General features: G+C 26.7%; 1 protein-coding gene across 1 annotated transcript in view; it reads right to left on the bottom strand.

Moving 5' to 3' along the window:
- The window catches only part of LOC147814226 (uncharacterized), a 38,422-nt gene that overhangs the window by 5,989 nt on the left and 7,113 nt on the right, over positions 1–25,320 (bottom strand). The window lies entirely within an intron of this gene.

The following is a 25,320-nucleotide window of genomic DNA, read 5'->3' as shown; positions in this document are numbered from 1 at the left end:
AACCTTCTTTATCACGAAGTCCATCAAGATCTATAAATGATTATCAAATAAGCCACGCAAGCTTGGAACAATATTTCATATAACTAAGCTAGTTTACGAGCTATAATGTTGGAATTATGGAATTAAGCTTGCTTAAACTGCTCTTATATAGAGATATTGAATTTGCTTATACAGAACAAGGATAGAAAGAACATCTAAAATCAAGGACTAATTATAATTCGCATATCAAGTGTAGAAAGCTTTCTCAAACACAGGATAAATCCATCCTCTCAATGTTTTTTTTTAGATTTTATGACCATCGCAGAATCAGTGTTCTGATTTGCGCAGGTTTTTCTATACGTATTATTTAACACTTTAAAAGTGAAATCTCGCATGATCTTTAAGTTTTCAAGCTGAACAAAATGTTGCATTTTTGAGGCTGGACAAAGAAGGCAAAAACAAAATTCACAGTACCTGTAAATCAAGGCTAAGAAGTGAGATTTTTAAAAAAAGTTTTTTCATGTTTTCCTTTAGTCTGTAATTAACCAAGCATTTCATACTAATATGTAAAGTATGCAATGCTTTAAAAAAAGGAAGTTTTAAAAAAGGATGAATTGGTCTAACTTTTTATGCCAACCAAACAAAAATGAAAACATAAGGTTTGCCGTACGGTTGCCTGCTTTCTGAGTATATTTCATTATATCTTAGATTTAATTTTGACGAAATATATTAATTTTAAATAAGCAATTATCATCTATCCGAATCAATAATATTTTAAATGAATTTAAGTGAACGAAATAAATTTCAAATCAATTGCACTTTTACTTATTACTTAATAAATTACTTGCGGGACTTATTTTTAAAATTTAATGAGAAAATTTTATTGATTTTGCAATTCCAGCTGAAATTATTAGATATTTTCATTCAACTAAACATCCGTAACTTGAGTGTAGGATAAATTAATTTAGGGTAAAAATGCAAAACTTGTAAACCAAAAAGAGATTAATATTCAATTTGTATAAATTATGTAAATTTTAAAGTATAAAGTTGGGAACGCATATTGTAATTAAGAAAAAAAAATTTTATTGAATTTTGCATGCACAATATTGTGTATAGTAAATCATTTGTATTCAAACAATAATGTACAATTCACTCAAAAAATAAAAAAAATGGACCACCTTGAATAACTTGTGAACTAATGATCGGATCTTCACGTTATAGGACTCAATTTTAATGGTTAGATGGGGTGACTTTAAATATGCTAATTATTTAATGTACACGATATTTTGCTGAATAGTTCATGAGACATAAAATTTTAAAAACAAAAGTCGCATATAGAAAACTCGATTTATCGGAAACTATTTCTCCCAAAATTTGTATTTTATTATGTAGAAATTGTGGATCCTTTAAAATGATGCAAAACATTTCTTCCCTTGCAATTCAAATTTTTTCGAGTATTAAGCCAAATATTAAAAAAATAATAAATATTCACTAAAATTTATTTTTTGTAAGTGAAATTTTATTTTTTATTTGGATAAATGAATTTTGTGATTGTGTGCGCATTTTTAAACTTGCTTAAACTATTTTCGATATAAGCTGAAATACTCAAAAAATAAAATTAAGGGCTGTAAATTTTGGTCCCATTCCCAAATTCCGTCTACTGCCTATGTATTTGGGGTCAGAATTCCGAATCCGTCGAAAGAAAATATGTTTATTCGAATAAAGTACACTTTTGTGTCTGATTTTGCAGCTAAAAGCATCACATGTACTAATTAATTAGCATATTTGAGGCCATCCCCTCGAAATGGAGTACTAGACCGTGAACATCCAATCATTAGATCGAAAATCATACAGGATAGCCCGCTTTTTTCTCCTTTTTGAGCACCGTACAGATGTTGTATATGATAGTATTTGAATTGAATAATTTTAAATTTCCTATGTAAGGAATTCTAATAATATAGTAAAAATGCTGTTATAATTTATGCATAATTAATCTTTTCTCGTTTCAGAAAGTTATAAAGAGGCTTTCCTCTATTTCATGCGAAAAAAAAGAAAAAAACAATATAGTAATTCATTTTGCTTCGGGAATAACTCGAGTTGTCTAAACATCTAATAAGCGCAGTCAGCAGTAGTTGATAGTCAATTAGCAGTTAGTTAAATAGATAATAATTAAAAATTACTTGATATTTTCATTTTATTAACTTGCAAATAATATGTTTGTTTGACATGTAAACTAAAAAATAATACAAGCACGTTATCGTTATACTGGTATACACATTTAAATGAAGAATACTTATACGTATGACAACTTCAAGACAGATAAAATTGAATTCCCTTGGTCTGCGGATCTCAAAAAAGTTGAATTCCTAGTATTTTTTTTTCTAATGAAACAGTTACGATGACGCTGTCATTTAAAAAATTGAAAATGACAATCACGCTGTCATTTAAAAAAAAAAAGACTAGGAATTCAACTTAAATTTTTTTTTATTTCTAGTAACCGCATAAATTCAGTTTTGTGCTATTTAAAGATTTCAAGGCTTTGCATTCTTCACATCATTGCTTCTATTTTAGATTTATCATTCAAGTTTTATTCGTATTGATTCCTATTTATATGAAACAGTTTATTATTTTCAATTTTATTTTTAAAGAATCATTACAGAATAAAAATGAAAAATCTCAAAATTAAAGCACTCATTGCGAATATTATTGTTGTGTTTCCTAAGAGGTTATGTTGAAATCGTCGACAATCCCGTAACCGACAGATCATATCATCAACGCAATTTTGCGCACCGTACACTATCATTTTGTTTATAACTCATATTACCGACAGTTAATTTTTCCAACACAATCACTCTCCGATAGTTTTCTTTCTCCTTCATAATATTACGTTGAAACGATCACTTCACCGACATGATCGTTTGAGTGACATATATATTAAGTTTTGATTCATATGTTATGACAAACTATTCTTATTAATTGTACAAGTCCTTGGCGTGGAAAAACTTTTACGAAGTTATTTGATATTGGAAGTGCATTATTTTTAATAATTTCCGATAGGCTATTAAATAATTTATTTTGACCGGAAGATTACCGGATTGTACTTAAAAATTTAAGTATATATAAAATCTTCTCTGAGATGTAGGATTCAGATCTAGAGATCTTACTGGTTAATCCATATTTTGAGTATCTTCGACCAAGGTATACATCAAAATGTCAAGCCCTGTAGGGATGCGCGTTGTCATCCGTAGAAATCTCATTTGACAGCAAATGAAAAAATGAAAATGCGATTGTTCTTTAAATTTTGGATGTTAAAGCAATTTATCCCAAAATTCTTTGCCTCTCTAACTATAAACATTTAAGAAAATTCATTGCACTTTTTTTTCTTAAATTTAAAGCAAAAAACTATTCTTAAATCTGTTGATATAAGTGAAATTGATTATCAAATATTCATTATTTTTTAAACATTGTAAAAAAATTGAAAAAAAGTTTTTTTTTACAAACTGATTGAAAACATAGATATTTTCAGACGTGAATATAAACAAAATAGTTAACTTTAAATCCATTTTTTTATCTTGTGTAATTCTATCAACCTAATATAAATTTGTTTAAAATATTTAGCAGAACTTGTTCTTTATAAAATAGATTCAAAAGCAGCTATTTTTTTCATTGGTATAAACAGTATAATTTATTAAAAATATCAGTTATAATAATAATATGACTTTGCCTAAAGTATTTTTTTAAGAAAAACTAATTATTTATCTTTACAAACCTTGGACTCGAAACTAATTTTCAAAGTTGCTCTAAACGAACTAATTAACCTCAAAATTGTATGTCATGATTTTTTGTCCAAACTAATCCTTAGTTAATCATCTACATCTTAGTTTAAAAAAAGATAATATTGATCCTAAAACAATGTTTTAGTAATCTCCTTAACCAAGTGCATCCAACCATTTCCTTTTTGTTAACAAAAGAGTGGAATTTCAGAATTAAAAATCTGTATAATGGATTAAACAAATAAAGATTATGATATTAAATAATGAATGCATTAAGAGAATTAACATGCAAAAAGAAGTGTAAGAAGGTGTATTTAGAGGCTTAATTCATTAAAACGTAATAATCAGCAAACTTTTTTTTTTCATTTCTTATAAATATTTAAGTATTGTGAAGGTTGCGAGATATACAGACAGCAGTATTATTATTAACATTTTATCGCAAACTAACTGAATACTCATTTCTCATTTGGGATAAAATGTAAAAAAAAGGAAAATAATCAATAAATTGGCAATTATCAACATTACGCAATCATAGCAAAACTGAAAGACACAATCCGCAATAAATGAAAGAGCTAAAATAACTAAAATACTTTTCATTATTAATTGTCAATCTTATTGGTAGTTTTACGTTATTAGATTAATTTTAATTAGATTAATTTGCTTTAAACTCAATATTATTCAGTCCCGACATTGTATATATATATATATATATATATATATATATATATATATATATATATATATATATATATATATATATATATATATATATATATATATATATATATATATATATATATATATATATATATATATATATATATATATATATATACAGTCCCTGGCCATATTATTAGATGCACTATAAGATTCTATGTAAAATCTTAATTGTCAGGTGATACTATACATCTTCATTGTTTTTGCGTGGTTTGCACCTGTTTACGTTCGAGTATCAATTGGTTAAATTAGGTGATATACAATATGAATTCGACGATTGGTTAAATTCGACGATATGTAATACAAATATAGAATATTTATTATATCAGGTAATACATTAGTATAGTATAATAATTAGATCAAAATATTGGACTCCCCATAGTTTTTTAATAATTGCAAGTTTAGCACGAGTTTATAGGCAATACTTTTATATTTGAACATATATGTAATGGGTTATTATTCAGGAGATTTTTGATATACTTCCCTATTTGTATTTGTTTAACGTATTGCATTACAATGTTAACCAATTGCTACACGAGCGTAAACAAGTGCAAACCTGTTTCAGCCGCATAAAAACAATAAAGCTGTAAAGTATCACCTGATAATTAAGATTTTACATAGAATTTTCTAATAGTTTGGCCAGGGACCGTATGTATATACACTCATGGACAAAAAAATTAGCTCACCAAGAAGGAGTAGTCAAAATGAAACGAAATTTTAGATACATAATGACTACTTTGATAAAAGTAAATGTTCAGAAAATCAAAGATTATCGTTTTTCTTTGATTTTCTAATCATTTACTTACATCAAAGTAGTCATTACGTATGTAAAATTTCGTTTCATTTTGACGACTCCTTCTTGGTGAGCTAATTTTTTTGTCCATGAGTGTATATATGCATGGGTGATTCTATGGAAACATGACAATTCGGGAGAAAAATTTCTTCAAATTTAAAGTCTTCAAAATTATCGAATTTTTTTTTTGTATATTTATTACAAGTATTAACATCTTACAGACAACAGTGTAGTTTGTTGATATTTGCTCAAGAAAAAAAAATTTTAATGCCAGAATGAACCGAAATTTGAATGCCAGTAAAACGACATAATAGCTTAGAATGAAAGAAAACGGTCAGTCTAAGCTAATACTAAGTAACATAGTAATAATAATAGTGAGTAAGAAACTCAAAATGACAAAGTTGAAAAGTTTATTTTAATTTTATATGTAAATAAATTCCAAAAATAATTATTGTGAGCAATTTTAACATACCGTTTCTTCTCGTCTTCTCGTTTTTTTTTCTCAGTTTATTTTTCCTTGATAATTTTTAGGCCCCATGTTTTAAAATAGCCTAGTAAAATTAATTTTATAATAATTTACTTTGGGAATTTTTTTATTACATTGTTTAAATTTAAAATATTTCAAATCATTTTATTTTACAACTTCATTACATTCTTTAATTTATACACCCAAGTAGAGTTCTAAGACAATGTCAGAATTAAATTGTACAGTGATGTTCTTAGATTATCTTTTATACTTTAACTAACTGTGTTTTGAAAGAAAAAAAACCCTGAAGGTTTTGCTTTAGATGAACCATGAATTGTTTAAATTTATTCCTTTATCCACTTTAAAAGAATCAAAAATATTTTTGTTGATGATATGTACAGAAGAAAATTGTGTATAATAATCAATCAAGAAACAAATAAATAACTTTGATTACATCTAAGCATATTGCAAAGTTACATAAAATCGCTATTAGGTTAATATTTGCTTTCCCTCTTTACATTCAACTGCTTAAGAAATTTTCTGGTAACTGTGTCGATGTCCTGGCATTCATAAGCCATGAAAATGACAGTCAGGATAATAACAATTTGCCGTTTTATAGCATTTAACTATACTTTTATTTAATATTACAGCCTAAGACGTTTACATTCCGCAGAAAATAACAGGATTTCTTTCAATAACTCAGGTGAATCTATGTAGTTTATGTTATTAAGGCTTTTAAGAAGACAGGAAAATGACAACATAAAAACCTACTTACCATGTAAAATTTTTTGAAATAGATTTTGAGGCGGAAAGCTCATTCTTTATTCCTGAAATAAGACATGTTCTGATAGGATGGTATTCGAAGCAATCTATTAACGTAAGATATTGATTGCTGACGCTATCTATTTTGGTTATAAATTACTAAAGACAAGTGCCCAGGAAAATGATTGATTTTATTCTGACAAACAAATTATTGACAGAAAAAATTATTTTCAACGAAGTTTTTGTAAATAATACCCTCTGAATATATTCTAGAAATGCTTACAACGGTTGAGATAAAATTAATTAGGTATTAAAAAATTAATGGGAAGTTATGAAGCTAGTTTTGATTGGAAATATTGTTTGTGATATACCAGGAAAATGACATTATGAAATTCAATTAAATTTTGTAAATATGCAAAACTGCCAATGCTAATGTAAAGTCATTTTAAAATGCTAACACGAATGATATTTATTATTTCTTTTTATTATTATTATTTTTATTATTTATTTACAGTATTATAGTATTAGATCTTGGTGCAAAAGATATATATATATATATATATATATATATATATATATATATATCATATATGTTCAAAATGAAGAATAAAACAAAGAAAGATTATAGACATATGAAAAAAAAAGGGGGTGGGAAATAATAAGTAAAAAAAATAACAAACAACATTTTATTAAAAAAAAAAAAAATTATGAAATGTTAATTAAAAAACCGGAAAAAAAAGATATAATTTTTTCATCAGCCCACACGATTATATCCACAAAACAGAGTGCTTTCTGATATTGTATCAATAAAGCCAAAGCAAAATATATTAATACAATAGTGTGAGGAGCACTCAACTTATTGTTTTTTTTAACTTTCTTAGTGTTTCCTTGTATTTATTTATTTATTATATATATATATATATATATATATATATATATATATATATATATATATATATATATATATATATATATATATATATATATATATATATATATATATATATATATAATATATGTAAATGTGAGTGTGTATAACCAACGGGCTCAAATTCAGTTCGTTGCGCAGAGGTTTGCGCATTGCTTCATAGGCATTTCAGAATTTCCAAATTGGACAAACCTTTAGGCTGCCTCAACAATATTTTTAATGACATCCCAAAAATAACAATTTTGAAAATTATCTACTAAACTAAAGATCTTATCAAAGGCATCAAAATTTTTCGAGTAGCCATAGACAAAATTTCAATTTTTCTCAAATTGTACCTAAACAATTATAGTCACCAAACTCAGTTTTTTAAAAATCATTTAAAATCAGAATCATAAAGAATATTTTTCCATGTTTAATTATGACGCCTCATAAATATTTAAAATATATTTCCTCTTACGTTTAGAAAATAACATTTTTATTTAACACACTAACCGAGCCATTAGAGTGTGAAAACAACATAAGTGAGCAAAAAGAAAATATTCGATCATTGTATAAATCACATTATTTGTTGAAAAAAGAAAAAATGCAATCACATAAACAGATGTGTGGTACCCAAGCAATTCCATTTATCAAACAAAAAATATAAAGTATTGATAATGTACAATGATAAAGAAGTTTCGAATAAACTTAAATTTATCTTATTATGTTCATGCAAGTGTTAAATCAGGCAAAGAAACACTCTACTTTTTACGAATATAAAGGGACAAGTTTTAATGCTTTTAATTATGCTTTTATAGTTTTATTTTTTATTACTTTCAATAGATCTTTGAAAATGTTATTTTAAAAATATTTTTTTGCAAACTATACTTTGTATTATAGAGTGTTTGCTTTTCAGAGTTTTTAATTTAAAATCTAGCTTCGAAATATTCGGGAGAAATGCTAGGGACAGTCATTTGAGGTAATTGATTCTTTTTTTTTTGCATTTAAATTTAAACACGAAAAAAAAAATTCATTATTTGAATATTTTCTGAAATATTATGAGGTCACATCAGAAACGTTATTTCAAAATAATTCTTTTCCAAAAATACATTTTAAATTGGCAAGTGTTTGCTTTTCAGAGTTCTTCAATTGAAAATTAGCCTACAAATTCTCGATAACTGCTAAAGAACATGCATTTGAGGTCAATGATTTTTTGCATTTAAATTTAAACATGAAACAAAAAATGTTAATTTAATAACTTAAATGCGTCCTAAAACATTATAAAGGAACTTAACTTTAGTAACATTATTTTAAAAATAATATTTTTTGAAAGTTATGTCCATACTGTTTATCCTTTTATATTATTCTATTTCCAGAATGTTTTTTTTAGTTATAGACAGTTACGTTATTTTTAGGTTATACTCTTAGTGTTTTTCCATTTATATTATGACCAAAGTGCAAATCATTTCTTCATTTATATCCAGATTATTTCTCCAGATATATTCAGATATTATCTTTCCAATTATATTATTTTCAGATTATCTCTAAATTCTTCGCTTATTCATGGAGCAAATATATTCTATCCCGATCTAATTTCACCATCAAATAAATAAAAAATAGACTAGATAATGTCTGTGGTGTGTTAGTGTTAAAATTCTTGTTAGTTAAATGTGGTGTTAAATTTCTCGCTAGTTATTGTCAAGAATTAAAAACGCGGTAAGTTATTTGGACAATAATACACAGTTTTGAAATTTTAATATTTAAACACTTAAGTTTTTCATTATCAATTATTCATTTTGATGAGAAAATTTTAGAGTACTGTATAATTTTGAATCATTCAGAACATTAAAACTTTTTGAAATATTTTCTCAATCTTTCAGTTTAAGGTAAAACAAAGAATACAAACACTTTTATGAATTATTGAATTATTTTCTAACTATTTATTTAACATTACAAATAATTTTGCGCATATTTATCAATTAGCTGGTTGATTTACATATGAAATGTTTTGCATACTCTTTCCATTATTAAAAATTTAAAGCTAGTTAATATATTTGTCTTTAAATAGAACAGAACATTTCAAATGATTTCAAAGCAATTTGTTTCAACCAAATGATTAAAACCCGAAGTAAAATACGCATATCATTCGTAAACAATTTTTCGCCTTAAGACTTGTTTTTGATGAGTTTGACACGAAGAATGTACTAAGACGCCATTATTCAAAAGCTTGATACGTGGAATTCAGTCAGAAACAAATTTATTTTCAAATGCATGCATGCATTTTAAATATGCATGAAATCGAAAGAATTTATTATAAAGATCTGCTTTGACATTTGATATTGAAATATGAAACTTTAAAAGGAATTCATTCATATCTCCAAAGATTTCGATGTTAATAAATTTCAATACTTATTCTTGTATAAATCGAACTAATACAGTGTTACGCACTGTAGAAAGCATATTATTATTACTAATATTATCGAAGTCAATGAAGCTAGTATATATACTTCTAGATATTAAATTACTCATAGGAAGAGTCGTGATCGCTCAGGGGATAGAGCATACCAAGGAGGTGAACTGGGTTCGAATCCCAGCGATGGCTGGTAGATACGAATTCCTCATCAGGCTCGCACTGACCACAATGCTGATGTAAAACATCATCAGTGGTAGACAGATAGTGAATTAGAGTCCCCTTCTCGCCAGGCTGACCGTGGTAGGTTTTCATGATTTACCATTCCATATAACGGAACCGTAGTTTAGTTTCATCAATGAAGTCTTCCACGAAGGGAAATTTCTCCCAATACTTGATCCAGGAGTTCCCTTGTCTTCTGGATTGGGTTCAAAATGTCAAGGCTACGGATTTTAACATTAATAGTCATGAACCGAAAAAATTTGGTCGACTGCTCAACGACGGTTATAAAAAAAGATACTAGGAAGGTAATGCTTGTTTCTATTAATCCTATTATTGATTTTCATAGATTATAGTACCTTTGCTGATAATATCATATTCAAAAATAGTGTTGCTGTCATAAGAAAAGTTTATTTTACTACCAAAATTATTGATGCTATTATTATTACTGATGTTTCATCCTTGCTTTAAAATATATAGAAAAATGCTCTTCATTAGTGAAAGTTATTAGTTTCATACAACTGGTTTAGATGTTAATACATTTCAGTTTACACTTTGAAGTAAACGAAAGTAGTGTTAAATATTGTAGATATTATGCAAATATAGGTAAACGTGATATAGATGCAATATAGGTAAATAGGTGATAATATAGATGCAAATATAGGTAAATGTGAGGCACAAAGGGGTAGCATGGCGAAATGAAGTTAAATTCTTTTAGTGCCAAGGTGTGGCTTCCATTGAGTGGAAATGAATAAAAGTAGACCAAAATGTTAGTGCCCAGCCACCGAAGTCATGTTATTCTATATTTATTGGGCATATGGCGAGAAAAATCCATATCGTAATGACATTTCATATAAAAAACTATAATTGTGGTTAATGAAATCGAAGCAAACAGTACTTAAATCATTCATTTGGTATTTTTTCGTTCACATTGTAACAGTTTACCGTAAATTCAGGTTTTCAAAACTGTCACTCTTATTACCACTTTTTTAGTAAAAAATAAAAAACTGAAAAGTAAATTTAATTGATTTTATGGTTATTATGCCATGCCCTAAGATATTATGAGTAATTATCAAATTTTACCGCATTAACTAAATTTATCACGTATTACAAAGGTATATTTTATTGATAATTTTATCAAAATCATAACCAAAACCTTTCGGTAAAAATTACTTAAGTTTTTGGTGTTCCCATAGAGCAGAAAATACGATAAATTTTATCATATTCTAGTGGTTTTCAAGCTTTTTTCTCAGTGATACGATGCGTGTAGTTCTTGTGTAATTTTTTACTCATCTATCTATATTATATAAAACGCTAATACGTATGTATCAATAAAACCGATGATATTTCTTTTCTCGCGTTGGCAACAGTTCTCATTTTTATTTGATAGGCTTCGGCGCGCAAGAGCACGTAGTGAGCATCATATGGCTGATCTATATTATATAAAACGCTAATACGTTTTAATTGATAGGCTTCGCGCAGGAGCACGTAGTGAGCATCATATGGCTGATCTATATTATATAAAACGCTAATACGTTTTAATTGATAGGCTTCGGCGCGCAAGAGCACGTAGTGAGCATATCATATGTCTAATCGGGTGAATTCTCACCGAATTATCAAAATAATTCTCACAAAATTATCTTCCTCGAAGCCGATGCTTTACATCCGGCTTTAGTACTATTTCATATTGTGAAATAATTGTTGGAAATAATTGGATGTTTGCGTACATATAATACTATATGTACGCAATATATATACGATATGTTCATATCATTCATATATAGTATAATACGATATGTTCAGTACTATTTCATATTGTTTTACAACACATGGTTTTAGCCCTCTGGTGGGAAAGACTTTAAAACAAAACTTACAAAAGTTACTTTTCTCAACAACTGAAATTTAGAATAGTGTGATTAAGAAAAATATGTGAACTGTTTGCAATTTCAAATTAATACTGAAAAGCACAGGTTTAGAATTTTCTACAGTTAAAGTTTTCGGAACTTCAGTGTTCTAAAAAGTATACAAAAGCTAGACGTTAAGAACGAATCCAATGCGCGAGCAAAGCGAGCATCGGATTGCGAAGCAATCCGAAATGAACTGCGAAAGCAGTTCTGGGGGTTGGAAAGCGCCAGCGAGCAAGGGGCGATGCCTCCTAGTGTATAGTAATTTCTGAGAATTATGTAATTGAGGAAAGCTTTGCATCCCCGCAAACATTACAACTATATTAATACTATCCAACAATTATTTCACATCCTAATTTTATTTTAAATATTTAACTCATTAAATGTGATTTTTATACCAGGTCTTATTTATTCATCTGTGCAATCATATGTGAAGAATTATAAGCACCTGTTAAACTTGGGAAGTCACTATTTGAGGCACGGAAAAACATTTGAATTGTGCAACTGTACGGTTTTATTATCTTATTTTTTTATTTCCGCACAAGGAATTCCAAAAAAAAGTATACACATTTAAAAAAAAAAGTTTTTTTTCAAAGAAGTGTTAGGAACTCACTCGGAAAGTTTGCAAAATGTTTTCCAGAAAGTACCATTATTTTTAGATTTGCACCATTTGTTAGATCTCCTCTATACTTGTAAAGTAAGCACTTTATTTTATGTAACTCAACATTTCTCTTTCGAGCCATTTGCAAAGAGAATGAATATAAATTTGAAGATATATAGAGTTTTCAAACAATTTTTTTCTTTAAGAAAACAGCAGGTAATATATTGGATTTAACAAAATAATACCGGAAATAATCGAATCTCTCGAAAAAACGAAATAGTGTCAAAATTATTTTTGTATTCTTATTATTCAAAAGATGTTTTAGAATAAATATCATGAAGTTGAAAATTTCAATTTGTATTATGTCAGTTTTACCCTCAAAAATTTATATTTATTTCGATTTATGAACTTAAATTCAAATTTAAATCTTCAGGGAAAAGACAGTTAGAAAGTTGTGCTATTTCAGTAGCGTAAAAAATAAACTTGTTTTGCAAAGATTTCTACACTCGAAGATGCATATTTAAAAAACATAGTTTTGTGTCATAATTTGGAAATTTTGTGCTAAAAATAATATATAATCAAACTTTTTTGAATTACTGCATTTATTTCTGTTTTTTCTGAAGCTGTAGTGGAATTCAAGCTTATTCAAGCTGTAAGTTAAGAACTGTACAACTCAGAAATTTTTTCTCCTCACAGAGCCAGTAAAAGTGGTCATGTTTCTTAACATTGAAACAGGGTAGCCAAGTACTAAGCTTTTTATAAAATGCTCAGCAGAGTCTTGAGAGATAACCACACTATGTCACTCCCATTCATGGCATCAAAATAAGCGAAAAATGATCAATTAGGGAAATACAGAATTTGATTGGAAAAACTGCCTTAAAAATGCGTTGCATATTAACAGAACTATACCGAAAATTCACAAGGATAACTTTTTAGTTATTGAGCTCCATTTCTTTTATCAGAAAATATATAACAAATAGATAAAATGTTCAATCACTTTTTTTTCTTATCAAAATGAATAATTGTTTATATTTTTGAAATGTGAATATTTTTTAAATATGCATAATTGTGTAACGTGTATATTTTTGAAATGCATCTATTTCTTAGACGGCTTTATCTATAACAATAAAGTGAAGAGCTACTGTGCTTCTCTCTTTCAACTCCAGAATGCGTTAATAATAATACTAATTTGTTCAGAGGAGGAACATAATCATCAAACTATTATTGACGCCAATAGAGCTTAACTAATTTTGGCAATAGGCACATTAAGTGTTATCACAGTTGAATTTTAATCAATACACAATATACTAAAGTAGGTATAGATACTAAGTGCAAAATATACTAAAGTAGGTATCTTAGCATATTTGGTTAATATTAACACTGAATAAATACAATTAAGTTTTAATAGAGATAATTTGAAAAGAGATGTTTCACGGTTTTTCGAAAGGGAGAAAAATATCCTTTTATTTTGACCATCATGAGTTAGCCTCGAGCAATAACATCATACCTAAAGATATTCAATACCGTTAACCGTTATTTTGATTACTAAAAATCTGTTTTATTAAACTGTTTTCACCAAAACGTGTTATATTTTTATAAAGTGAAGCCAGTAGGAAGGACAAAAAATGATACTAAATAAAAAAAGAGAATTATTTCAACCTGATTAATGGTGTTTTCATATGTTTTTCAGTTTTGTTAATAATTTCGTAGCGTTGTTCAATACTAATTTATTGATAGTTTAATATTTTTCACTTCATACGGGAGAACGGGATTCAGCAAGTTTAGATTTTGACACCCCCTGAAAGTATATATATATATTTTTTAAAGCTTTAGCGCTTGCATTTTTTTTATATTTTCTGTTCGATTATAACAAATTAGATTTAGCACATCATTAATAATTTACAACAAAACAGTGCGTATATTAAATGCCGAATGTGTCAAAAGCTGAAGACTGAATTGAAAAAAAAACTGAATTGAATTGAAGAAAAAGAGATGAGAATAGATAATTGTCGTTTCAACTGAAACATTTGTGTGTGGTGATTAAAATGGTGGTTATATTGAGAGTATTGTTTCACTTCTGTTATCAACAATGAACAATGCAATCTACTCATGATCTTTGTAGCTTACTTTGAAATTCGGTAAAAAAGAATATTCTCTCATTCGTTATCAGTGGTACGGTTGATTGCCAGCCTTAACTGCCTAGAGCCTTTTATTTCATTCCGATTTATCTGACACCAGCACTCTCCACCGATTGACTGCAACATAGAGCAGCCCCCTCTCCCCACCATCTAAACATGTAGTAAGTGGCCTGTCTCTCTTCCATTTTTCGTCAGGCCTATAGAAAGTTAATTTTTGACGGGCTTATTGCCGTCTTACCTATAGATATTATCATGATCTCAAACATTCTGACCAAGATCTTTCATTTACAGTCAAATAATCTATCTGCTTTTGATTTTTGCATTTCTATATCCTTCTACTCGAATTTTTAAAATTAATATTTTCATATTAACCTATAGTTAAGTGCATTAACTTATAGCACATGTTAATTTAATGAAAAAATTTTTTCTAAACTTGCAATCATTCTATGAAAGTAGCAACGGGTAAAAGACATTTATTTCATTATACAAGAAAATCAATTATATTTTATCTGTCATTCATTTCGTTTACATTTAAATTTCATCAATATTTTATGAAAATAAATCATTAATATTTTCAATCTCATTCATATTTTAATTTACTACCTAGAAGAATTGAATGAATATATTAGTTTACGCTAATATATTATTTTAATTGTTTTAATTTATCACTTAAATTTACCATCAACTGATATAAATCTTTCTCTTATTATGCATGAAAATTCTTTTCGTTCTCCATCCACTTCTTTTACTTTTAGCTATTTTTTAAACGGAATAGATTTGAGTCAAAATATTATTTTCTATTCCCCGCCAAACAAAGACTTCAGATTTCTATGAGAAGATTTTGTGTTGATGATGAATTTAAAAATGAAAGACAATAAATTGATATTTAAAGAGAAAATTCCCTTTTCAACACATAAAACAATCAAACTATTTTACTTTATATTGTTACGGATGAAATATTTTTAAAGAGAATTCTAAATCTCCTTTAATATTTGCCAAATTCAATTAAATAACTGATGCAGGAAAACCGAAGCGTATACTATCTGTGAAATTATTATTGTAGAGTTATAGGGTGCAATAAGGAAAAATGTTTTACTGTTTATTTGAAAGTACTTTTAACATTACTCTACTGAAACAATGTTGAAGTGTTAATTTAATTGTGGGTTTTAACAAACCATCTTTGGATTAAAATCAATCGAGGTAAGTCAAAAAATTGTAATATTTGTATTAGATCTTATTCTACGAAAAAATAAATTCCATTCATTTCATTCGCAATTGAATTTTATCAATGTTTTATTAAAATAATTGTACAGATTTTCAAATCAAACGCATAAATTTTAAAACAATTAAATTTATTTATTAATTTAAGATTGGAATTTTCACACAAATTTTGTAGCTACTGATAAAAATACTTATTTTATTACACTCGAAAATCAATTCCGTTTCCTTCACCATTTACTTCTTTTACTTTTAGCTATTTTCCATACGGAATACATTTGCGTCAAAACATCATTTTCTATTTCCCCGTCGCACAAAGACTTCAGATTTCTATGAGAAGACTTTGTGTTGATTCTGAATTGAAAAAGAAAGAAATATTTGACAATAAGTTGATATTTAAAGAGAAAATTCCCTTTTCAACACATCAAACAATCAAAAGCCTTTGTCTTAAATTGTTAGGGCTTGGAATACTTTTAAAGTGCTCCTTTAAACTTTACCGAACTCAATTAAATAATTGAAGCAGAAAATCCGGTGCACACATTAGTTTTGAAATTATTATAAGAAAGCAAATAGGGTGACACAAGAAAAATGTATCACAGTCGACGTGAAAATATCTTTAACCGTACTTTAAAGAAACAATGCAAATGTGGATATTTAAATGTGGGTTTAAACAACCTATCTCTGGTTTAAAATCAATAGAGATAAGCCAGATAATTTAGATTTTTTTTTCAATTTGCTTTGAATTGATTTGATTGATGCAAAATGTTTGGATTCCAATTTTAAATTAAAAACAAAAGGAGTTAATTGTTAAACTGGGAAGTAGAATTTCAAGCTTGACTATGATTTGTGCATTTGATTGGTCAGTAAATATAATTTTTAATTTAAAACACAATGATATTCGTAATTAAAAACTGAGTGTTATATGTGTTAAAAAACCCAATATTATTTGTTATTAAAAGCACAGTGTTATTTGTAATTTGAAACTCCATGTTAGTTGTTATTAAAAGCACAACGTTATTTGCAATTTAAAGGTCAATGTTATTCGTAATTTAAGACCAAATGTTATTTTTAAGTTAAACCCGAATGTTATCTGTAATTTAAAAATCAATGTTATTTGTAGTTCAAAATTCAGTGTTATTTGTAATTTAATTACTAATGTTATTTGTAATTCATAACCCAGTATTATTTATAATTTTAAACTCAATGTTATTTGGGATTAAAAACCGAAAGCTGTTTGTAATTTGAAACCCTAAGGTATTTGAAATTTAATTTCAATAGATATGCATAATTTAAAAGTTAATGCTGTTTGGAATTTAAAGCCCAATGTTATTTGTAATTAAAAATCCGATGTAAATTTTGTATGAATGCTTTTTGCTTGACCGGTTTTTCTCTTTAATTAAGTTGATGTTAGTTTACCAATTTGTTCTTTTGCAGCTACTCGTATTGCATTTTTCATTCCAGTTCGCAAGGTTCCTAGTACAATAATGAGATAATTATCGTATTTCCAAAGAATTTTATAATTAATTTTAAATATCTTACTGATGTCTGAACGAATTAGCACTGAGCTTCTTCCAACTTTTGGTCACCATAGTAGAAGTGTAACATTATCATGGAAGTATTCTTTATTGTGAGATGCTAATCATCTGTGAAATGATGGAAATGAAACATCTTTGAAATGAAGGAAAAGCGTAAAATTTAATTAGCATGTTTTTAATAAAAACTAAATTAAGTATTGTTCAATTTTCAACTCAAAAAACATTTTTGAGTACTTTTTTCTTAAAATACATTTTTCATTTTTATTTTTTTAAATATTAAAAACGAAATAATATATTTGCTAAAAGCGTGCTTACAGTTGGCCAAAGCATGATGCACATCACTTTATTTTAAACTGTAATAACAGTGATAGAAAATATACAGTGAGTTCGGAAAAAGTAATCATCAAAAAAAATACCGAGTTATTTACATATTTTTAAAAGTTAAATAACACATTAAAATGGTTGACAGATTTTTTTTTGAAAAAAGAAGAAAGTTCATTTTAAGGATGATAAAATAATAATCGACAACTTATCTACGTTCCATGGCATAGAATGCAGCCTGAAAGTCATTTTTGTAGATGAAACCTGCTACTTACTTGTTGTATCAGCTGCGATTGAGCTGCTATTCATTTTAACAAAATCTAGTGGCTGCGTAATCATTGCAATTACCGTTAAGATTTATACCGAAAGGAAAATAACGTTTTCAGAAAATGTAAAATCCAACTCAGGAAAATTTTCTTACAGGATAATTAAAGGGCGTGAATTTTTAATGCCAGTTTGCAATTAATCCACGAAAAACCGGAGTCATGTGATTTATCTGAATAACTGAGATTGTTTGATCACTAGATAGCGAGTTATTTTCTTATAATATGCTTATACACTTTCTTTACTGTTGCCATTTAAATAAAAAATCTATTTTTCTTCTATCAGCGTCGTACTAAATGGCTAAACTGTTCTTACACAGAGTATAATCCTCAAATTGTTCACTTTTTATGAAACGAAATACAAATAAATTTATTGGATTTAAATGCTCCAATTATTGATTAATTTTTTCATTAGTATAATATTTTTTTTTGACGAAAACTAAATTCATTTGATGAAGCAAATGATTGTTTAATTCCTTATATTGGTGAAAATAAAATGAAATAGGAATATGAGTGATAAGGAAATTTTTTACAGCACAAACAGTCAAATATTTTATTTACTATTTTCATTGTTATAGTTTTATTCATTTATTTATTCTTTTTTCTGCATGTTTGTTTACGGATAACATATATTTTCATGCGCATTAAAATCAATTCATGGCTTTATAGCAAAAATATTTAATTTGAAAAACAAGCTCATTTTAGTATTATATTCACTCTAATTCTTTCACACAAGTGTTATTTCGTCAATTTCACACAATTTTGTGCAAGTTAATAACAGTTCTGTACTTAATACCTTATTTAGTTTACCACAACTCCAAAAATTGTGTCGACTGTGTACAATTTTTTTAAAAGCGTAGCTTATTACTTATTTTCCTCTTTTAGTATAAATTAATTTACATTATTGTCTCGATTAAAATTAAATCCAAGTATATTTCATTCACGAATAAATACGTGAGCACACTGTGCATGCAACCAAATTGTTTTTCAGAGTTAGATAAAAAAATACGCACTATACCAAAACGCAGGAAATAAATACTCGTATGTCCTTTTTTAAATTGTTAATAAAAAATATCTTTATCATTGAGACTTAAGATTACTTTCAAAAATGTATATATACACTTCTTCGTAGCTTAGAATAAAATATGAAGTAATCCATTCCAGGAAATGTTTTTTATTTATGTTTTTGTATTTTTTCAACCACTAAAACAAGAAAAAGAAAGCTTCAAGTACATATGTTATTTGAAAAAGAGATATCAGTTTTCATGAAAGAGACTGGATGTAGAGTTCAACGTATATGGTTTCTTTTTTTTACTTTCAGTATTTTTCTTTGTTCTTATAAATTATTCTTGAGTGCTTGAGTGTAAATTTGAGACTTAATAGCATCTTATTAATTTATCTAATTGGTAAAGGACTGCTTAAGATTTTATAGTTAATTAAAATTCGTCATCTCAATAGATATTCTTATTAAATATAACCACAGTAACCTCAACAGATATTTTTTTATGAACTTGAGTTTTCTAAAAAATTTGATTGTATATTATAGAGGTTATTTATAACGTTGAAAAAACAATTTTTTTCTTACCGTTCCATAATCTTTGATGCAAAAAAAACAAAACAAAAACATGAAGTCAAGGGATTTATTTAGTACTATGAAGTTGAGAGTTTTATTTTTTTAGTTTAATTAAATAGTAAACACAAATCAGTTAAGTGGTATACTTATTTTAGTTTAATATAAAATTTTCATTGTGTCTTCAACTTTTGTTTCTCTAATGAAAAAATACACTGCTTTTGGAAATGATTCTTTTTTACAATATTACACTAAAAAAACCAGTTGAAAGTATTATAAAGCGAAAACTTATTTAAAAAATGTAATTGCGTGCAGTATATTTAAAAAAAACAGAATTTTTAAAATTGTTTTAAAAAAGGGACGTTAGTTAAAATCCCGAGACAGCATAAATATGGTTATTACCATCCGCGAAAAAAGAATTAAGACATTAAATAGACATGTTCATATTATCACAAATATTTGTGAATTATAAGTAAATAACATAGTTTTTAATTATAAATGTCATTAGTTTTTATTTCATTGCATAAATTGTAAAGAAAAATAATACATGAATTTTTTAGTAGTATAAAGTGCAAGTTAGGTACAAAACCTTTTATTGTATAAGTCCCATTGAAAAATAAAATTTATTCTTAAAATGGTTTTAAAATATTCGTTTAGCATTTTAAAATATTCATTTTATACATTTATTCATTGAAAAAAAAAACAAATATGTTTGTAAACCGAAAATCTTTTTACGACACTGAATATAAATATTCATATTACATCAAATATTTGTGAATTATATGCAATTAGCATAGTTTCTAATATAAATACTATAATTTTTAATTCATAGCATATATTGTTAAGAAAAATGATGGAAACGTTTTATAGTAGTATAAAGTAAAAATCAGGTACAAAAATATTTATTGCATCTACTTCATAAAAAAATGAAGTCTAGTTTAAAATTGCTTTAAAAAATCTCATTCAGTAACAGTCCCGAAGCATTATAAATATGCTTATAAACCAAAATTGGTTTTACGACCTTAAAAAGAAATGCAAAAATAAATTTGAATTATAAGTAAATAACGTAATCCTTAGTTTTAAATGTCTTGAGTTTTAATCAATAAAAAAATTGTATAAAAAGATAGATGTATTTTATAGCGTTGTGAATTAAAATCTAGGTTCAAAAATACTCAATTGCATAGATTTCATTGAAAATTAAAATCTATTTTTATATTGCTTTAAAAAAGCTGATTTATCGATACTCTCGAAGCAGTATAAATATATTTACAAACCAAAATGGTTATCAGACATTAGATAGAAATGTTTAAAATACGTACATTATATGTATATACATGAAGTATAAGTAAAGAAAATTTCTAGTCCGAATTTGAAAGCAAAATAATGGATATAGTTTGTATCAGTATAACGATAAATCTATGTTCAAAAATACTCTTTATTTAAAAAATAATACCTATTTTTAAATATCTTTAAAAAGGCATTGAGCAGTTTTGAAATAGCATTTTGAATAGCATTTTTAAGCCAAAACGTATCTCAGACATTCGATAGAAATATCTGGAACAATAAATACATTTAAGTTATAAATAAATAAGGTATATCTTAATGATAAATGCTGAAAATTTTAATTTGTAGCAAAAGTTTTAAAGAAAAATAATCAATAAATTTTATACAATCTCTTAAAAATATTTTAATACATTATACCACGATGGATCAAAATCCTAATGTATTCCGCATCGCTATTGAAGAATGTGACATTTCTAGGTTTTGAAATATGCGAAAGAGGGATAAATTCTTTCTGTTAATCAAAATATGTCAAGACATTTCTCTAAAGAAACCTCAAATATATATATTTTGTATTTATATTTTGTCAAAAACATTTCATCTCAGTTGAAATGTAAATAAATTATCATACGTGTTAAACTTCATTCCCCACCTGCCTGTTACTATTAAAGATTTTGATACAGAATATTTTTGTCACTGAATATTTTCAAATAAAAATATAAGTACAGGGTATTTTTTTCGTTTAAAAATGATAAAATGTTTTATTTTCATTAGAGCAATTTACAGAAAAAGTAATATTCATAAGTGTTTTATTGATAAAATTGTTTTATTATTTTTATACAAAAAGGAAGAAGATTCATGGTATTAAAAAGCCAAAATACATTTCGTTTTTTTTTTCAAATAAATGTTACATAGAAAAATTGCGATGAGTCCTAAACCTGGGATAAATTCAACTATAATCATGATTATTAACGTTTTATTGAAATACATGGAGAAAACAATTATGATAAATTATGATTCAAAACGAAAATATACGATGTTTAAATAATTTATTCGTTAATGTTTCAGTTCCTATGATAGCAGTTAGCCAGAAATTTTGATTTTTAAAATCATAGTTGTTATTACTGCACGTTCAGTAAAAAATACAAAACAGAAAAGTAAATTTAAACAAATAAATGGTTTTTACGCCATGCTATAAGGTATCATGATATAACCACCGAATTTTATTACTGTCTCTTTATCTTGTATTTTGAGCAAAAAAAATTTCAACATGAATAGTTTTTCTTAGTTTATATTATCAAATTTTCACACACAGATATGTTCTAATCTTAAGGTCTCAAAAGTTTGACGTCAAATTTATCAATAAACAATGGCTATTCCAAGAAAAATACGAAATTAAACACAAAAAGTGCATTCCATGATTCCTCATTTTCAGGAATTCTGATTTTTGAATCTTAAAATGTGGGAAGTAGTTGCAATCTGATAAATCGGGTCTCAATAAATTCTCGCTGTTAATTTCATTTTTCGCATATTCCGCAATATTTCGGGAACTTTTTTTAGCGATAACAGTTTACAAGCAATAGTGAAATTTATTTACCAAAAATAATTGCATGCAAAATAATTCTTTAATAACCATTCATTAGTTTTTTAATGTTTTACGAAATAATGGGCCAAAAAATATTGAATGGAAATGCACACAAATTTTTCAATTTACATTTTAAATCGAAAAATTTTAAATATATAAATACAATACTTGATAAAAATTGACGAACATTTTTAATTATAAAATTTTAAAAAATGAGCGTTTTTAAATTTTCTTTTTTTAAGAGCTATTCGACTGATTTTATACCAACTTTGTATTTTTCCTTTTATATAATACCTTTCAAATATTTTGAACTTGTGAATACTAATCAAATGATTTTACTCACTTTGTGCATTTTTGTTGTTTATTTCCTGCTCAATTGTTTAGTGCATCTAGTGCTGTGACCAATCACCTATCTGCGACCGTTAGTTTCCTTTTTCTGATCACTATTTTCTTTTGTTTTTTCTCATTTACCAAGAGTCTGTGTTATTTTCTTTTCCAAATATTTTATTAGCATCAAACGTTTTTGGCTACTAAGCCATGCAATAAGTCGTCTCATATTCGGAGCGGTGAGCACTATAAAACATTACTGATTATTTCAAAGCACTTAATAAGCACACTGATTTTTTTTAATAAAATCATGCCAAGTTTAGCAAATTTTTCAAATATTATTCCTCTATATTTAACAAATTTCATTTTGAATTTATCCTCAGCTATACGAAAACTTAATCTTAAGCCACTTAATTTTTAATGAAACTTTTAGGTAGCGTTCCACAGCTACGTGACCGAAATGTGCTAAACCGACTACCCGACTACCGTGAGTTAAACCGAAAACGTTACTTAGTTTTTATTGCAAATTTTAAATTAATTTCTGAACGAAAATTGGATAAAATGAAATTATTGTTAGATACGTTACCATCTTTATTCCATAATTTAAGAGTTATAGAGCAATTTATTTGCAAAATATTCTGCACGTTACATGACATAACTATTATCAACAAAATTACGAATACAAATTATGCATACATAAGACATATATCGAAACATATTTTTAAAACCACTAAGTGTTTATTCTATGTATTATAGTTTCACAAAAATGTTTAAAGAAATACTACTTAAAATGATATAATAAAAAATGCAAAATAAACACACATTTTTGAGTCGTAGTTCGTGTAAAGTTACGGTTATAGTTTATTTTTACGGCTATCGCAGAATAAGCTGTGCTCCCACAAGTAAAATCGAAACTTTCATTTTACTATTTGTGAAACTTTGCAATCACGGTTTTCTGAAAATCCTACGAACATTTTGATCTCGGATATTCATGTTTATGCATCCGTATATTTTCGCTGCTGAATATTCGGTAATCTAATTTTACGGTATAATACTCGACAGCTGCATGGAACTTTCCGCACCATCCGTAACAGATACTTTCAAATTTATTCTCAGGGTCTTCAACTTTAAAATCTTACATTTTGCTTTAACAAAAGCTCTTTCCGTTTCATAGTAACGGCAGCCATTTAGAATAACATCACGCATTATATGTTTGTTAAAAATATATTTTACTTAGGAAGATTGATAAATTTTTACAGTGAAAGATTTATAGACTTTATTCTGAATTGAATGATATGTGATTTTTACACTAGTATGCGTAAATTTCTGTAATTATTGTGCTGCATTCAGAACTACCATTTATTTTAAAAAATATGAACATGTTAGGTGTGAAGAGTTTCGAAAAAAAAATGCTGCCAGAAAATTATTACTAAAAAAACAATATTAAAAATGGAAAATTAGTAAAGAGTTTTGCATTAAGAAGAATATAGGGTTAAAGCTCTATATATATTAGTTCACAGTACATAAAAGAAAATTTCCTTTTTGGAATCTAAGTCCATATAATTTAGAAAGAAAAATTAATGCAACATGAACATGTATATGTTCCTTACCAACCTATTTTATGAACTTTAATCACCTTCAAAGCTTAACAAAATTGATCAGAACTCAGTTGAATATATATATATATATTAAAAATTGGATTAAAAAACTCAACTTAATTGATTTCAAAAGTAGTAACGCAGGAATGGATAAGTGCAACATCAAATATTTTCGCATATACTGTGAGTAAAAAAAAAAGAAAAATAGAACGTAACACCTTGATTAACTTTTGATCAAATGGCTGGATTTTCTTGTTCTACAACTCAATCTTAATAGTTCAAAGAGGTGACATTAAATGTGTTTTTTAATTAATGTAGACGTTATGAATAAAAAATGTATTTTTTCTGAATAAATGGTAACCGAATTCTAGGAAATATGCGCCCGAAATAGTTTAGTCATGAGAGCAGTAAGAATTTAAACCACTTGATGCTAATTTTACTTTTGCATATTTCGATAGATCTCGAGAACAGTTTAAGCTAATTAAAAACTTTCTGCTCACAATTATGAAATTTGTTTATCTAAAGATAATACCATTCAAAAAATAATTTTTATTTGAGTATTTTTTTATTTATTATTATATTTTTTAATAATAATTTGAAAAGTTTTAAATTGAAAGCATCGTCATTTTAAACAATGCAACTTTATATTGCAGAACAAAAAATTTGATCGAAATTGGTCGAATGGTACTTGAAAAATTAAGCTTTAAATATGCTACTTTTTTTAAAAAATTTCAAATGATCCTTTTCGGAATTATACAATTTTAGTTACTAGTTGGTGACATATATTATTTTATATCCACTCTGCGAATAGTTTCTAAATTAATAGTGATGAAATGAAGAATATAACGATGTTCTTATTACTTTGATTTGGACTAAACTTTGTCGGAGTGAAA

This window comes from Parasteatoda tepidariorum, chromosome 3 (assembly GCF_982258835.1).
Source record: "Parasteatoda tepidariorum strain Cologne lab strain chromosome 3, Ptep-v5.0, whole genome shotgun sequence".
Lineage (NCBI taxonomy): Eukaryota > Metazoa > Arthropoda > Arachnida > Araneae > Theridiidae > Parasteatoda > Parasteatoda tepidariorum.
This window is presented reverse-complemented; position numbering and strand designations above follow the sequence as displayed.